The sequence below is a fragment of the Artibeus jamaicensis genome, unplaced genomic scaffold (assembly GCF_021234435.1).
Source record: "Artibeus jamaicensis isolate MK-2021 breed Jamaican fruit bat unplaced genomic scaffold, CSHL_Jam_final scaffold_1964, whole genome shotgun sequence".
In the NCBI taxonomy this organism is placed as follows: Eukaryota; Metazoa; Chordata; class Mammalia; order Chiroptera; family Phyllostomidae; genus Artibeus; species Artibeus jamaicensis.
In genome coordinates this window covers 43,253,126-43,269,549 of record NW_026522030.1, presented here as the reverse complement: position 1 = coordinate 43,269,549, position 16,424 = coordinate 43,253,126, and the positions used below count along the sequence as shown (strand labels likewise).

The 16,424-nt window shown below is 38.7% G+C and overlaps 1 protein-coding gene and 1 non-coding gene across 3 annotated transcripts in view; both read right to left on the bottom strand.

The window, feature by feature from the left end:
- The window catches only part of JAK2 (Janus kinase 2), a 196,253-nt gene that overhangs the window by 117,345 nt on the left and 62,484 nt on the right, over window positions 1-16,424 (bottom strand). Inside the window, exon 2 of one of the 2 annotated variants that reach the window (XM_037143581.2) lies at window positions 16,339-16,392. The exons of the other annotated variant lie outside the window; for it this stretch is intronic. The gene's annotated coding sequence lies outside the window, so the exon portion shown is untranslated. The remainder of the gene's footprint in view (window positions 1-16,338; window positions 16,393-16,424) is intronic. 2 annotated transcript variants of the gene reach the window in all.
- On the bottom strand, window positions 11,266-11,413 carry LOC119048054 (small nucleolar RNA U89). The gene has a single exon (XR_005082249.1). It is a non-coding gene; the product is annotated as a small nucleolar RNA U89 (small nucleolar RNA).

Below are 16,424 nucleotides of genomic sequence, written 5' to 3'. Positions count from 1 at the left end.
CTCAGAAGGGGATGCGCTTGGCAAGTTCAAGGACCGGGAAAGAGGTCACTGTGGCTGAAGGACAGTGAGGGAGGGGGCAGTGGTAAGAGGTGAGGTCAAATACGTAGGCTTTCACTGACAGCATAGGGCCTTTTTCATTTACTAGCCTTCTTTCTGTCAATCTGACAGAACTGATGCATTTATGGTCATACACAAGTGATACTGCCATTCAGATCTGGCTTGTATTTAATGGTTTCTTCAAATAATCCTCACCAAATCACCTCCCACGTTTCTTCTTACATAAGACCCATCACAAAGGGCCTTGGAGCAAATGATGATAGCAGGATAGGAAACGACTTGAATTCATACTGACTTCTTTAAAGTAAATAATGAACTAGGCCCTGTTTTCTCATAAGAGGAAGAGATTATAGGGGAGTTGCATTCTTATGATGCAACTCTGTGATTTGTAAGATAATTGGTGTTCATCATACACAGTGTGATCGAGGTGTCTTTTGTTAAGGAGGTGACTTTTGGACCTCACCCAAGGGTAGGATCTGGTTGGCAGGAGAACCAGAGAAATGATTAGAGATTTGTAACTTTGAGTCCCATCCACCCCACCCTACCCCATCTGGGGATAAGGGAAAGGGGCTGGAAATTAGGTTCAATTGACAAACGTCTACGACTCAGTCAGTCATTACTGTGTAAGTAAGCCTCCATAAAAACCCTGGAGGCCAGCTTTTCCTTTTTTGGAGAGTTTCCACATTGGGGAACTGGAATGCTTCCATATGATTGCCACCTTGTAGGGGCCCCAAGCTTCACAAGGACAGAAACTCCTTTTTTCCACCTTGCCCTAGATATCTCTTCATCTGGTTGTGTTCTTTAATGTCCTTTTATAATAAGCCAATAATCTAGTAAGTAAAATGTTTCTGAGTTCTGTGAACCATTCTAGCAAATTAATCAAACCCAAGAAGGGTGTTGTGGGAACTTCTGATTTATAGCCTGTTGGTCAAAAGTACAGGTAACAACTTGAACTTGAGATTGGCATTCTAAATTGGAGGAGTCTTTGGAACCTCCAATTTATAGTTTGTTGGTCAGAAGCATAGGTAAAAGCTTGGGCTTGGGGTTAGCACCTGAAGTGCGTGTGTTCTGAGGAGGGAGGTGACGGGCAATCTTTGTAAGTCTGACCCCTTAACCTGTGGAATCTCATGATCCAGGTAGATACTGTTAGAAAGGAGTTGAATTCTTTGGCAGTATCTGAGCAAGAACTGTTGGTTGGTATGAGGGGAACCCTCCCTTCCATGATGGAATTGGGTCCGGGAACCCTATTCATATGGCAACTGACTTTCAAGCAAAATACGCTGCAGAATCCCTTTTTATTAATTTCTTTTAAAAAATTAGAAATGTAAGCTGTGACTCAAATGGCAAATCTGAAACCTTCTTAGCATATTAAAACTAAAATTCCAAGCAGCGACTGCCATGAAAGTTCTCTTTTCTGCAAACAAAAACTATTACTGTAGTACAAACCAGAACACAGACCCACAAAAAAGAAGATCAGTGCTAAATGTGGCTTTCATGTCAGGGTGAAAATAAAAAGCACTGAACTGTGGAGATAAAAACATTCTTCTGAGGAAAAAAGAAAGCCTTTTAGAACTCTGAAAGTGCAAATACATTCATTGTAGTTAAGTGATGTTTCTATATTTTGCAATGATGTGTTTATTCAACCAGGCATGGTGTCTGTTACTATCCACTACCTACTCACCAGAAAAAGCCATTTGGAACTAGAGAATATTGAGAGTTTCTGTGGGGAGATGGATTCGCTTTTTAATTTTTATATTAGAGATTTGGATATGGAAACAGGTGGAAAAGGGAAATATGTTATTCAGAGGCCTATACAATTGAGAAGTCAATATACCTATGCAGAGAGATTAAATTACTTGCTTAGGTCTGTCGTTCAGATAGTGAAAGCCTCTCTTCTCACTAAAATATTAGCATTTTAAGATAATACTGCCCTGGAATATTTAGCTCTTTTCACTCTGTAGAGAATTGTTTAGCTCTTTGTGTGATCCCTGGTAGCTAGAAATTTGATCCCAGGGCAAACATTTCAGAAAGTTTGTCCTGCCTGTTCTTTGATAATAACATAAGAAAGTACAACAAAAAATTGACCGAGTCTTTCACAACATTCTTTCACACAATATGGAGAAACAAGAAATGTGGATTGGTTGATAACACATTTAGATTCAGAACTGATTGTATGGCCCCGATTTAAAAGTAAAGATTAGCAGGTAATTGTGTACTCTGGGGCAGTATGTAGTGGTGGTATGCAGCAATATTCTGTGCTTCCACTGCGGTAGAACCTGGCAGCAGCAGTCACTGTTGGCTGACTCTCCCCAGACCCACACCTGCAAAAAAAAAACTGTAGCAGTATGTATAATGGGGCCTTGGCTTCTATCTCCTTTGAAAGTTCTTAGGTGGTTCTGAAGCAAAGCCAGGGTTGAAGACCCAAGGCAAGGGGTTGGAGAACTTAAGCCTGAGAGTCTGGCCAACCCAGATTTGAATCACAGCTTTCACCAAAGAAGTCTTCGAGATTTTCTAAATTTCCATTTGCTCATCAATATAATGGGGATAATACCATCTTCCTTGAAGAGCTGTCTTGAAAATTAGATGAAAAAGTATTTTTAAATGCTTAGCACAGTTATTAAATGGCTATTATAGTTATTGTAGGGACAATTTACCAATGTCACCAAGCTTGGAGGTATAAGAAATATGTTGGATTTAATTTGTGATCTTGAAGAATTTGTCAGTTTCTTGCATTACACATAACTGTGTGGGCTGGCATGATTAGCGGTGAGTTGTAATAGAGATAGATGACAAAACCTGAATTTGGATTAAAAAAAGTAAAACTATGACATTAAATGATGAAATAATAAAAACAATCTTAGGCCCTGGCCAAGTAATTCAATTGGTTAGAGCGTCATCTCAATCCCCAAGGTTGCAGGTTAGATCACCGGTCTGAACACCTGTAAGAATCAACTGAAAAATGCGTAAGTGGAACAAAAAATAGGTGCTCTTCTCTCTCTCTCTCTCTCTCTTTCTCTCTGTCCCCTCCTTTCTAAAATAATTTTTTTTAATTAATTAATTTTTAAAAAATCTTAAGGGGAACATAAATATGGGAGCAAAAAAAGATACAGAAAGCAGCTCTGGCTGGTGTGGCTCAGTGGATTGAATGCTGGCTTGCAAAATGAAAGGTTGCTAGTTCACTTCACAGTCAGGGCACATGCCTGGGTTGCAGGCCAGGTCCCCAGTTAAGGGTGTGTGAAAGGCAAGGAATTGATGTTTCTCTCACTTGTCAATGTTTCTCTCCTTCTCTCTCCCTTCTCCTCTCTCTAAAAATAAACAAATAAAATCTTTAAAAAAAAATAAAAAAGACATAGAAAGCCCTTGAAAGGGGAAACAGGCCCGAACTAGGGATCTATCTCCATAAATCCTGCAGTGAGTTTGTTTCTTTCCAAGATGGGGAAGATAGGCTTTTCTTAAAGAAAGGAAGTAGCTATGAAGAGAGGCCAATTTATCCCAGATCTGGTAATAATATAAGACAAAGGCAGGAATCTGAATCAGACAGACAGACGAGCAAGCAATGTAGGGGTTTTTTGTTTGTTTGATTTTTTTTTACTTGGAATCATCCAGATATTTCAGGTATATTTATTTCCAAGTTTGGTTGAATATGGCAAAAAACTTTCCAAGACCTCCTCTACACTAAAGACCTTGTCTCTGTATCAATCCTCTCATTCTTCTGTATAGTCCCAAAGAAAAATGTGTTCTTGGAAACAGGTCCCTCCTTTCCTTGAGATAATCAGATAAGTTTAACTTCCACACATGAAAGCCCAAACAATAGTCACCTCTGTAAATTAGAAATTAATAGCCTCCTTCAGGTGAGGATAATTACATTATGCAAAATGTTGATTATAATTATGCTCTGCAAAAATATTGAACTAAAATAGAAGTAAAGTTAGCAGTTCACTAAAAATATTTTTCTTTGTAAAAGGATTCATACCAAGATTCACTCTTAAATATAGAAATTCCCCTGGCATAGTGTTAGTTTACAGAACACCAGTTCCTGAGTCCTTATTTAGATTAAGGAGTCTTTCCTCTTCACCCAGAGCAGCCAGCCTCTAGCCCCGATATTATCATTTGTGACTCTGCCCCCACACTCTTGACGTACTGTGAATCGTCACCTGACTAAGCCGGTCAGGGTCTCCCTCCCAGGGAAGTTGGAACTGCTATTCAAAGACAGTTGCTCAGACTTTTGTTCACTTAAAACAAAGTTACCCATGCTGTAAAGTTAAGCACTGTGAAGCTGCCATCTCTGCTCAAGTACATGATGTTGACAGAAAGTTGATTTGCTGTGGAAGAAAAGAATGACCAGAAGAGAGGAAAAGTGCAAACGTGCACCAGCAATAATCCTTGCAGTTTTTTAGTTTCCTGTTTCTTATAAGGCCCAAAGAAACTTCCTGTATTTGGTTTCTGAAAAATACTTTGCTATGAGAATTTTCTTCTTTTTATTTAAGCTGGGTCTGGTGGTGTCAGCGTACTTACAGTGAAAGTACCTGGGGAAAGACAGCTAGGATAGCACACTGATGAGAAGAAAAGAAAATATACTCTCTCAGATTACAACATGGGAAATGTACACATTTTAAAAATCTAACTGACCCACAAATTTTGAAAGTCTACCTTCGATCATAAAGCCAAGCCTAACTATGTATTTGTCACAACTAAAACATTACATGGAACCCATAGGTTAGCAGGAAATAAATGATCTTTGAGGATGATGGATATTTCCTACAAGGAAGTTCTCCTCACCTGTTCTTCCCTACCATCACTTCCCTCACTGCACTGTTCAGTTTTCTTTTCTCACTTACGTCACTCTACTTCCTCTGTAAAAATTTTGTGACTCTTCTGAGATGTAGCTACAGTAATTGCTTAATTATTCCACTCTACCTACGCTACTCTGATCAAAGCCAAATCTAATTTGATATTAAAGCATCATAAACATAAATCATTGAAATATTCTGTTTTTCTGTTTTTACCTATGAAATACATAACTGGACCAGAAACTCCTGCAAGAAAGAGTTCTCAATTTTAACTTCTACTCCTAGTTGGGTACATACCCCCAATGTCTGTAATATGTCCTTAATTAGGCCTTTTCTGCCCCTTCTTTGTCTTTCACATGATGCCTTCTTTTTTCTAAGGTTTTGAGGCTGTATTTTTTTTTTTTTGCAAGTGAGTAGAAAAGGAAACAATGAATAAGAGAAGAGGTCACTTATTTACAGCTATAAGATTAATTTTATTCCTATCATTTCAAATAATTTTTGTCAACTTGCTTACCCCTCAACATTTCTCATCTGGAATATGTAACCTCAAAGGATGTTTTTTACAAGATAGTGAATGTAAAAGTGTTCTGGTAAAATATTAGACACATTGTAAGTCAGAGGCCTTATAATTAGTGTCACAGAAGTTTAAAAAAATGGAGACTTCTGAGAAGGGAGAAAGTAGTGTCAGGTGCTATAGACTTTCAGAAGAAAATGTATTCTTACCTCAATTTATTTGGTTTGTGATTTAAGAAAGTTAAGGCAAAAGAGTGAATCTGTTCTCTAATAGCTTAGACTATTTGGGGGAATACTTATATAGTATTTCCCAAAATATGCACTGTGTGTCCCTGGTAGTACACATCCTTCTTATTTATATTTAATCCTTCTTTAATCCTTCTTAGTAATATTAAGGGAGAAAGTCTCAATTGGGGAAAATAAGTCTGTAACATTTAACACTAGGTAACTTCCCTTTTCAATAAACTCCTTCAGGTTGTCAACATTATCTATCTAGAATTTAACATCATATTAACTTTAAAATAACCATCTACAAAACCTTCTTATGTTGGTAAAGGATACCACTTTTCCAGTTGCAATAATGATATAAAGTTTTCTTTTAAAATTAATTGTTTTAAGAGGCTGTACCTCTTTATCTCCATATCATGAGACTTGGGCAGAGGGAAAGCCAGCATTTTCCTCCAAGCAGAGGCAGCTGGTAAAGACCTCTTTTTTAGGGTGATCTTGTAACAGGGTGCAGCCAAGAGGGGGGACCCCAAATAGGGATTTGGAATGGGGTCCAGAACTCAGGGTATCTAGGAAATATTAGAAAGACATATAAGATGTCCTCAGCCCCCCCCTCCCCCACAACAGGTGTGAGTTGGGGGAAGGGACAAATGGAGCAGGGCCAATTGAGAGCTGTTTTGTACAGCAATAGCTTTGCAGCTAACCTCTGGCATGGTCATTTAACATATCTATAATCTTTAACTGGTTGCATAGATATGTTAAATAGCTGTGGCCATGCTCTGAGTCAGGGGAATGGAAAGGGACTTTCCCCCCAAGATGTAACTGGGGGCAGGTCCCCCAGATGACAGCACCTGCATGAGAGCTTGGACAAAATTGGCTCCACAACATGGGGCCACACCTGCCCAGACTCACTATGGCAGCCCAGTAAACTTGGAATAATACAGTAATGCTGGCAGGTGTAACTGATAGTAGGAGGAGTTGGAAATGGGGGCACAGAGGAAGATTGGTGCGGGGATTTAAACCCAGACACAGCAGGCACTGAAAAAGAGAACCACATGACTTTGCCAGAGTGAGGACACCCCCCCCCCCTGCAGCTTGGGTAGAGAGATCACCATGCGGCTTTAGCAGAGAACTGCCACTTGGCTTTGGCAGAGCAGTGATCCCTGCCCCACAGCTTTGCACTCAGGTGCCATTTCAACTCTTTAACTATCCACAACAAATGTTCTGGGAATCAATAACAATAAAAATAATGAAGTTGTTAATAAGAATTATGACTTTGGAAAATTTTTAAATTACTAGAATAGACATGTTTTAAGGCTTGTGAAAGCTTACTCTTGTACATTCTAGCATCTATTATCCTTATTAATGGTTTTGGGGGGGCCTCTTTGTTTTTTTGTTTTTGACAGAGGGGAAGGGAGGGAAAATGAGAGGGAGAGAAACATCAATATGTGGTTACCTCTCATGTGCCCCCAACTGGGGACCTGGCCCACAACCCAGGCCTGTGCACGTGCCCTGACTGGGAATCCAACAGCAACCCTTTGGTTCCCAGGCTGGCACTCCATCCACTGAGCCACACCAGCCAGGGCCTTATTAACGGTTTTTAAAGTATGTATGTTGAGCAACCTACTTTATTCTCTTTTTTATCTCACAAGTAAATAATACATACTAATTATGGAAAATTCAAATAATATAGAATATAAAGTACACAAAGTGGAAGTTCCTCTAGCCCTCCTGATGTCCCAAAGGCAACCACTGATAACTGTCTGGTGTGTAAGTTTTCCAACTTTTCCCTAAACATTTTCCTGTACATTTCTTATAATTACAGTTTTGAGCTGTCTGAACAAAATGGGTGATTATATACTTTTTCCTCTTACCATTTTTTCACTTAACACGTGTTGGAGATCTTTTCTTTCACTGTGTGTCACTGTTCCTCATTCTTTTTAACTTGTAGACAATGTCCAGGAAAACAGATGACTCATAATTTATTAAATAATTTCCCCATTTCTGAACATTTAGGTTGTAGTTTTCACAATTAAAAACAGTACTAAATTTGAACATCATTGTACATACATTTCATGGAACACAGCAGTATTTCCTGGGGTATATACTTAGACTCTCTGGCCTAAAGAAAATATATATTTAAAATTTGGTGGCCATTGCCAAATCGACTTTTAAAAATCTCATAATATATATCAATACCCATTTCTATATATTTAACCTCACTAATTCTGGGCATTATGAATTTTTAGTTTTAGGTAATTTTAGTTCCAAATCATATTCATTCTAATATTTCAACAATTATTTATTAAAAACTTATGTGACAGGTACTCTGTAAATACTAGACCCTTACTAATGTGTTATACAACCATTATTATACCTATACTTCCCTCCATTATTTGTCTTTAATACATTTTAAAGTAGACATAAAATACTAGAATATAAAATTCACTAATTGTCTTCATCAAATAAGTAATTATTCAATCATGTTCAAATATTCTTTTGAAACTAGCTTCCCCATACCACTTTTATTACGGGATAAAATAATTTGGGGGGGAAAGCATTGGTGAAAAACAAAGACCAGAGATTTTTACTAGATGGGGAACCTTTCTGATCTTGTTTCCTAGTCTCCACAATGAGGATAACAGAGGTGCTTACCTTTTAGGGCTGATTTTAGGTTGTAAAGAGGTAACAAAGAAAACACTCTAAAAACTCCTGATAATCATAATGATAGGTAACATCAAAATATGCACCACGCGCCAGTCATTCTTCAGGGGCTTTTATATGTATTAAATCACTTGAGCCTCATAACATCTCTGAGATGATTACTTCCAATATCTTAATTTCAAAAGTAAGAAACTGAGGCATGAGAGAATAACTCTCCCAGGGTTTTCCAGAAATTCTGCCTCCTCAGGACTAAGTCCCAGAGGGCCTGACTTCCAGGCTAACTCTGCTACCAACCCCACTCCACTATCTCCTGTATAGGTAATCAAGAAATAAATATTTTTTTATTATTCTTGCATTATAGTAGAGTCTACCAAGTACATATCCCTACCTACAGAGTGTTAAGAGTGGTGATAGAAGACAACTCATTAAATTCTTCAGCTTTATATTAACATATAAAAAATTAGATGACATTATTTATGTAGAACAAAGGCTTCCACCCAGGATGAGTGTTGTTCACTGGGACAACTCCCAGATGCTCCTAAGTGGTAGATCAGTGGTTCTCAAAGTTTGCTTGCTGGACCAGAAGTATCAGCTCTACCTGGGAACTTGTTAGAAATGTAACTTCTTGAGCTCCAAATCAAACCTCCTTTATATCAAACTGGAGGTGAGGCCCAACTACTTGTGTTTTATTTTATTTTTTTTAATATTTTATTTATTTACTTTTAGAGAGAGGGGAAGGGAAGGAGAAAGAGTGGGAGAGAAACATCAATGTGTGGTTGCCTCTCGTGAGTCCCCTGCTGGGAACTGGCCTGCAACCCAGGCATGTGCCCTGACTGGGAATCGAACCGTGATACTCTGGTTCGCAGGCCCGCGCTCAATCCACTGAGCTACGCCAGCCAGGGCCAACTACTTGTGTTTTAAATGAGACTTCCAGATGATTCTGATGCTAAAGTTGAAGAACCACTGTTGTACAGAACCCATGTCAAGGGGACATGAAATGAAAAGAAATAGACCCAAAGGCCTAGGTTGACTTTCCTAATAAAGGTGATATGAGGGGTGGGGGAAGGTAAAAGGTACATAAGGCCCAGATGTAATACCTGACCTAAGGGATGAACAAACAGAAGAGATCTTTATTTCAAGTTGCTGCAGTTATATAGAGGGAAATAAGAGGTGGATGGCAAATGAGAATTTTTAAAACATTTTGCTTTATGCTATAAATTGGGCCACTTTCATACCTTAAAAAAAAACCCTCAACTTTTCTTTTCAATATTCCTAGCTATTAAATTTGTGTTTCTTTGAATGCAGATCTATATAATGCCTAGATCATACAGGAGCCCCTAGACATTGTATTACAATACAATGAATTTAAATCAAATAGCACCGAATACACTAAATTACCGATCAAACAAATTCTGAAATCACAAAATGATGATGCTGAAGATCATTGATTAGGTGAAACCGTCAACTCTAAATAGCATTTTCTATACATTACAGAGTTTGTAAAGATGATGCAGCTCAAGCAACATACTTACTTCTTGCCTCGTAGGGTAGGTATAGGAAAAGTCTACTGCACAAGAACCCCAGGACACTCTTTTAGACAGTGAAGGCAAGAAACATATCTGTTTCATTCTCTGCTGCACACCAGTACTAATCAGAGTTTGACACAGAGCGCTAAAACAAATGTTGTACAAGTGAATTAATGGAAAAGAGCAATGGCAGAACAAGATGAAGGGTAGTGACCAAATCCTCTATACTAATAATACCTCTGAAGAAATAAGTTACCACTTAACCCCTTGGGCAGAGAGGCCTGGATATGGAGGTAATGTACCTTAAGGGAAGAATTCGAGCTGCAGAAATTTAGCCTAGAGGAAATAAGTATCAGGAGGTGTGATGAGTGATAACTTAGCTCAAGACAGAATGGTTTTGTTCAAGATTTCCCTCGTGCCCAGCCAGCCATTCAACACCTGTGTCAGTCAGGAAGGAAATGGAGAGAAAGGGCTGTTATTAAGGGCATACCCAATACATACCTATATGTCCAGGGCCTCTGTAGGAAACAGAGTCCAAGTCAGGGCTATTTGTGTCTCCATTAGAGTGCAACCAGGAATGTTCCCCACTGGAAGGCCTTATTCTGAAGTTGTCAAGGTCCGTGTTGCTGCTTCAGGAAGCCAACATGGGTCATTACAAGAGATAGAAGAGCAACCACTGTCACAGACAGGAATTAAGAGCAGTGACCTTCCCTGGGCCCTTTCCCCAGTGTCCTACACCAACATGGCTTGCTCCATTACCTCCTTCAGGTGTGATGCAATTGAAATTGCCATGTCTCCCAGCCCCCAGCAGTCTCTACACCAGTGCCCTGTTTTGTTTTTCTCCATAGCACTTATTACCATTTCACGTATAATGTATTTCATGCTTTATTTATCTGTCTACCCTCAAGTAGAAGGGGAGCTCCATGTCTATTATATTTGCTATTGTATACCTAGCATCTAGGACAGGGTCAAGTATGTAGTAGGAGCTAATAAATACCTATTGAGTGAACAAACTTTTCATTATTTGGCTGTACATTCTATTAGGTAAGTGTTATTATCTCTATTTCACAGACAACAAATGAAATTCAGCTAAGTTAGCTGGCCCAAAATAATATAACCACTAAGTATTAAAGTTGCTATTTGAAGCTATCTCTGCCTCCCCACAAAGGATGTTCTCTTAAAGTAGATGTCATTTCTACTTAGAAAAGGGGGGAGTAGTATTGGGACTCTTGTAACTTACATCATTTCTTTAAAAATTTGTGTTCTATTCTGTAGCTATAATCTCCACATTTACTTCATTCTTGGTCCTACAATAAAGGAGATTCAGAGCCTGGCTGGGCAGCTCAGTTGGTTAGAGCATTGTCCCAATGCAGGTTCAGTCCGCCACCAGAACCCATACAAGGAGCAACGAATGAATGCATAAACTAGTGGAACAACAAAGTGATGTCTCTCTCTCATTCTCCCTCCCCGCCTCTCTCCTCCTCTCCTCTCCTTCACCTATGGGCCCCCCCTGCAGGCAGCTGCCAGGAACTGGAGGTAGCAGCAGGAACAGCTGCAAGGCCAGTAGTGCCATTGACCTGTCTTACAATGAGGAGCCAAGCTCAGGAATGCACATAGATTTCTTTACTCTCTTCTAAGCTCATCACTCAACTTCAGAACTATTGACATGTTGCCAATCTTACTGTTCCTACTTCCCCCCCACTTTTTACAAGCTCCAGATGGCATGTAATTTGTTCTGGTAAATGGTATATGCCGTTAACTGTAGGTTGTGAGAGTGACAAAAAAAAAATTGTGCTTTCTCTATTAATTAGAGGTAATTGCTGGTTAATCAGAATATACAATTTGTTTTTCTTTGAAAAAAGGCAGCAAGATGCTGTGCTTCAAAGTGACAGTTCCATTTCAGGAAGAAGTCTTCTACGCTGGGACACAAAATGACAACCTCTTCTGGCTTCAATGTCCCCATTTATCCATCTAGGCAAAGCCAGATTAATTTTCGGCAACTGAAATTACTCCATCTTTCTCGGTTACTGACTAAATTCCCTGATACCTTGTATCTATCCAAATTTTAACCTGAATCTAAAAAACAGAAGATTTTTGGAGAAAGACCCCTACTAACTTAAAAATGGAACAAACAAACCAGTTTTCCTTGAATCCATTCCTAGCCTTTTTTCCTGAGCTACCAGCTCTTCTTTCCTAGAGTTTAAAATTGTTGTTCCAATATAAAGAAACCTATCTAGCTTGAACTAAGATTTTATTTATTTTTTTGCCCTTGGCTCTTATATTAAACAAAATTTTCCTGGAAGGAAAATTAAAACATAAACCTATAGTTTAAAACTTTGCCTTAAATCAGCTTCCTTTTAAATAGATGGGTTATTTTCCCAGAGACCTGTGACATGGTGTTTAAAACCGCAGGAACGTCTTTTCTTGAGTTACCTTTTCTTATCAAACAGTGGTTCTTAACAAGCATTTTTCTGTAAGGGCACATTGTACTTGCTGGTTACAAACTCCTAAAAACAAGGGTGGGTGTGTGTATGTAACACAAAATCAGAAACTCACCTACAATTCCCACTTGGCTAGACACCCATTATAGTCATAACCAGTAACTATCATTATAACAGAGTAATATTATATGTTCTTGAAAATAAAGACAGGACAACTGAGCTATTTTTTAAATTTTTCACTAGTCTATTTATAAAAGTGGGATTTTTTCATACATGGAAATAATCCTACTTATTCTGCAAGTCAGTAGGTATTCCTTTTGAATTATTTAAATTAATCTGTTTACACATTGTCCCCGCTGGCAATTTAGATCATTGTCCTCAAACCTCCCTCTGCCACGTTAACATCTCATGGGAGGTATTTCCCCCATTGCACTGATGTTGGGTACAGTCACGTAGGTGATCTGCTTTGGTCTATTGAATAATAGCAGACATGAGTCCAGGCCTTAAATAAGTGGTTTGACTTGGTCCCTTGGGCTGTGGATCCACCAGAAAAAAAGTGTGCCTCGTGTAGCTACTGAGGTTGTGAGAACACGTGGAGCAGACATGATCCCAGCCGGAAACTCTGAGACCAGCCTAGCTGGCCTGCAACTGAAGCACAGCAATTGTAGCTCATCAGCAGACCCATGAACAAAATACTAAATACTTGTTTTTATGAGCCACTGAGCGTTGGGGCTGTTATTCAGATTCAGGGCAACAGCAACTGACTGATATGGGCCACATTTTTGTGTGTTCAGTGGCATACACGTGTGAAAACTGACTGTCAGTGTCATGTCCTTACATCGACTCTGGAGCTCACAGTCTGCAATGCACAAGGGGTTTGGAGACTCAAATAATGAAGCACATTCCAACAGCTAGTGTTTCTTGCTATTATCAGTCAGGGCCAGACAAATTGGAAACAGTAGATAATCTTCCATAATGCAGTAGGGGAAAAAATGGAGTAAAGGAATCAACCAAAATGTGTAAAACGTCTTTAGTTTCTCTAAGAGATAAGTAGAAATAGAAAGACCGAAGAAGAGGTTTGTATTTAACCAAGCCATCTACCTTCTACTCCGCTGGCCAAAGGGTCATACAGCCCAGCTTCCGAATCCACTCTGCCAGCATCTGTTCCCTTTTCCTCACAACCAGCCACATAAGTAGGTTTTCCTCCCAAAGCACAGGGTACAGTGAGCAGAGTATAGTATTATCTGTTAGCATTCTTGTCGATACTTCAAAAATCTGCATCTAGAAAAACCCCTTTCTTCTCTGTGTCTCTTCAGTTGTGTTAGAGGAGCCACACAGGAAGGAGTAAGAGGTTGGATAAATCCCTGGAACGTTTATTTTTTAAAGAAGGCTTTTTCACATGGACATTCTTGTTACATTCCCAACAAGAGTATAGTAAAGTTCTATATTTCTCTAGTTAAGGTTAGTGATGCAGTTCTTGGCAATAGTCCAGGGGAAAATTATGAAGCACTTTTTGGCTAAAAATGAGGCATTGTGTTACTATATTAATTATAAAATTCTCCATCTTTCTATCATAAGAGTAATTTCAGTGTGTTTTTTGTATACATGATTTTTTAATATGCTGTAATATTTTTCATGTGGCTACAAACTAGTGATTCTCAACATTTTTGTGCTTGCATACTAATGACTTACCTAAGATTTTTCCACCAGGACCATCTAGATTACACAAAATGGTTTTTTTTCATAATGATTATCTGTAATGGCAGCCTCATCTCATATTGAGTGGGTGTCATGCAATCTTATTAACCACTTCCTATATTTGGATGTTTAGGCTGTGAGCAATTTTCACTATTACAAATAACTTTCCTATAACAGATTGCAAATTTTCATCAGATATTTTTTAATGTTTTCATTATTTCCTTAGCACAAATTTCCAGAAGGTTCTACCGGGCCAAAGGATGTGTATATTTTTAAATCTCTTGATAGATATTGCTAAAATGACTTCTAAAAGACTTTTGTAATACCAATAGTAATGTATGAGAGTAGTAGTTTTACCCTTTCCTAACAAATATTAAATATTATTATGTGTGTTGCTTTATTTTACAACTAAATGATAGAAATAAAAAGGTACCTCAGTATCATTTTAATTGTTACATTTTAAATTAAAAGTGAAGTGGGGCCGTGGCTGGGTAGCTCACTCGGTTAGAGCATCATCCCTATACCCCACGGCGGTGGGTTCGATCCCTGGTAGGGGCAAGAGTCAACCAATGAAGGCATAACTAAGTAGAATAACAAATCGATGATTCTTTCCCTCTTTCTGTCATTCTCTCTCAAATCAATAAATTTTAAAAAATGTAAGTGAAGTGGAAGTAAAATAAGCTAATCAGAGAAAGACAAATACCACGTGATTTCACCTACGTGTGAAATCTAAAGAACAGAATAAACGAACAAACCAAACTGAAACAAACTCAGAGAGAACAAAGTGACGGCTGACAGGTGAGAGAAGACAGGGATTGGGAGGCTGTGTGCACAAGGTGAAGGGATTAAGAAGTACAAATTGACAGTTACAGAACAGTCACTGGGATATAAAGTTCACCATAGGGAATATAGTCAATAATTTTGTCATAAATGTATCATGCCAGGTGGGCGCTGGAAATATCAGAACACTGTAAGTGTATGATTTGCTAACCACTATGCTATACACCTGAAACTAATACAACATAATATTGAATATAAACTATAATTAAAAAATAAAATTTAAAAATAAAAATGAAGTTGAAATTTGCCCAAGTTGGTTAACTAGATTATCTCCTCTTCTGAATGTGTATTTACTTTATTACACCACAAAAGAACAAAAGTAGCTTTCAAGCAGTGCCTATCATTAAGAAAACATACTTACTGAGGTTTTTTAAAACGTAGATTACTCAATGTATTCTTATATAAAGCTATTCTCAAAAAATTGAATCTGTAAGTTGAGAGCATTTTCTTTTTATTTACTTCAGAGAGAGAGAGAGGGTAAGGGTGGGGGGAGAGAGAGGAACAAGATTTGTTGTTCCACGTATTTATGCATTCATTCGTTGCTTCTTGTATGTGCCCTGATCAGGGATCAAACCCACAACCTGGTGTATAGTAGGATGACACTCTAACCAACTGAGCTACCCAGCCAGTGCCTGTTTTTTTCTTTTTGAAATAGAGCAGTATCAAAATCTTTCTTGATTTTGATAGTTGATGGAACATTTTACCACATTTTACCTTGATCCAAAAGCACTGAGTTTATAGAGGGACCTAATCAACTTTAACAAATCAGCCAAAAACAACAATACATGATGGGTCAAATTCCACTGGAACAAACACCACACTGACTAAAAATTCCAGAGGGCAGAAGTAGGACCAAAGAGGGGACGTTGAAGGGAGACAGAATTTTTTCTAATGATAGGAAAGACGTTCTAACAATTAGCTCAAGCTCAGAATGGACATGGACTGTCCTATAAAAAAGCTAGTTTCTTAACACTCTGCTCGGCAAAGATGGTCAGGGGTAGTCTGGGGTGATGTACGGGGGCCGGCGCTGGTGGTGAGTAGGGTGGATGGACTCTAAAGGCCCTTCCAACTCTATTTTCCCTAGCACAGCCCCTGGATCTGGACCTGTTGGTCCTGGGAACAGAAGACTGATTTGTGAGGGCAGAGAAAGAGGAAGAACTTGTCTTTCTGTTTTGGGGGGTGGAGCTAACCCTAGCCAGAATTTTGAAACCTTCAGATTTATCTTTGGCATCTTCCCACTTCTCTTTTTGTACTTTTGTTTACTATCTCATCCAGGCCGCAGCTGTCTCTATTCCGAGGAGGGCTTCCGTCTCCAAACAGACACTCCTACTGCATTACTTCTCCCTCTCCCACCATTTCAAATGCCCCATTCTTTTAATACAGGTAACCTCAGCTAGGTATAAGAGGAAAGCAATCTATTTAAATCATTTTACTCTAAAATGTAAATGACTAATAACCCCATGACCTTTCCAGACAGATAGGAGTTTTCAAAACAAGATGCTTCTAAAACTAAAGGCAACCGACATGTGGTAAATTAAACTCCAATTCCCCTTCGAGAGTTCAAGTCCAAGCTCCATTACTTACTGTTTGGTGAACTTGAGGAAATTACTAAGCTATGCTTTGCTTCAGTACTCTTATCTGTAAATGAGAAAGATATCATTAAACCAAAA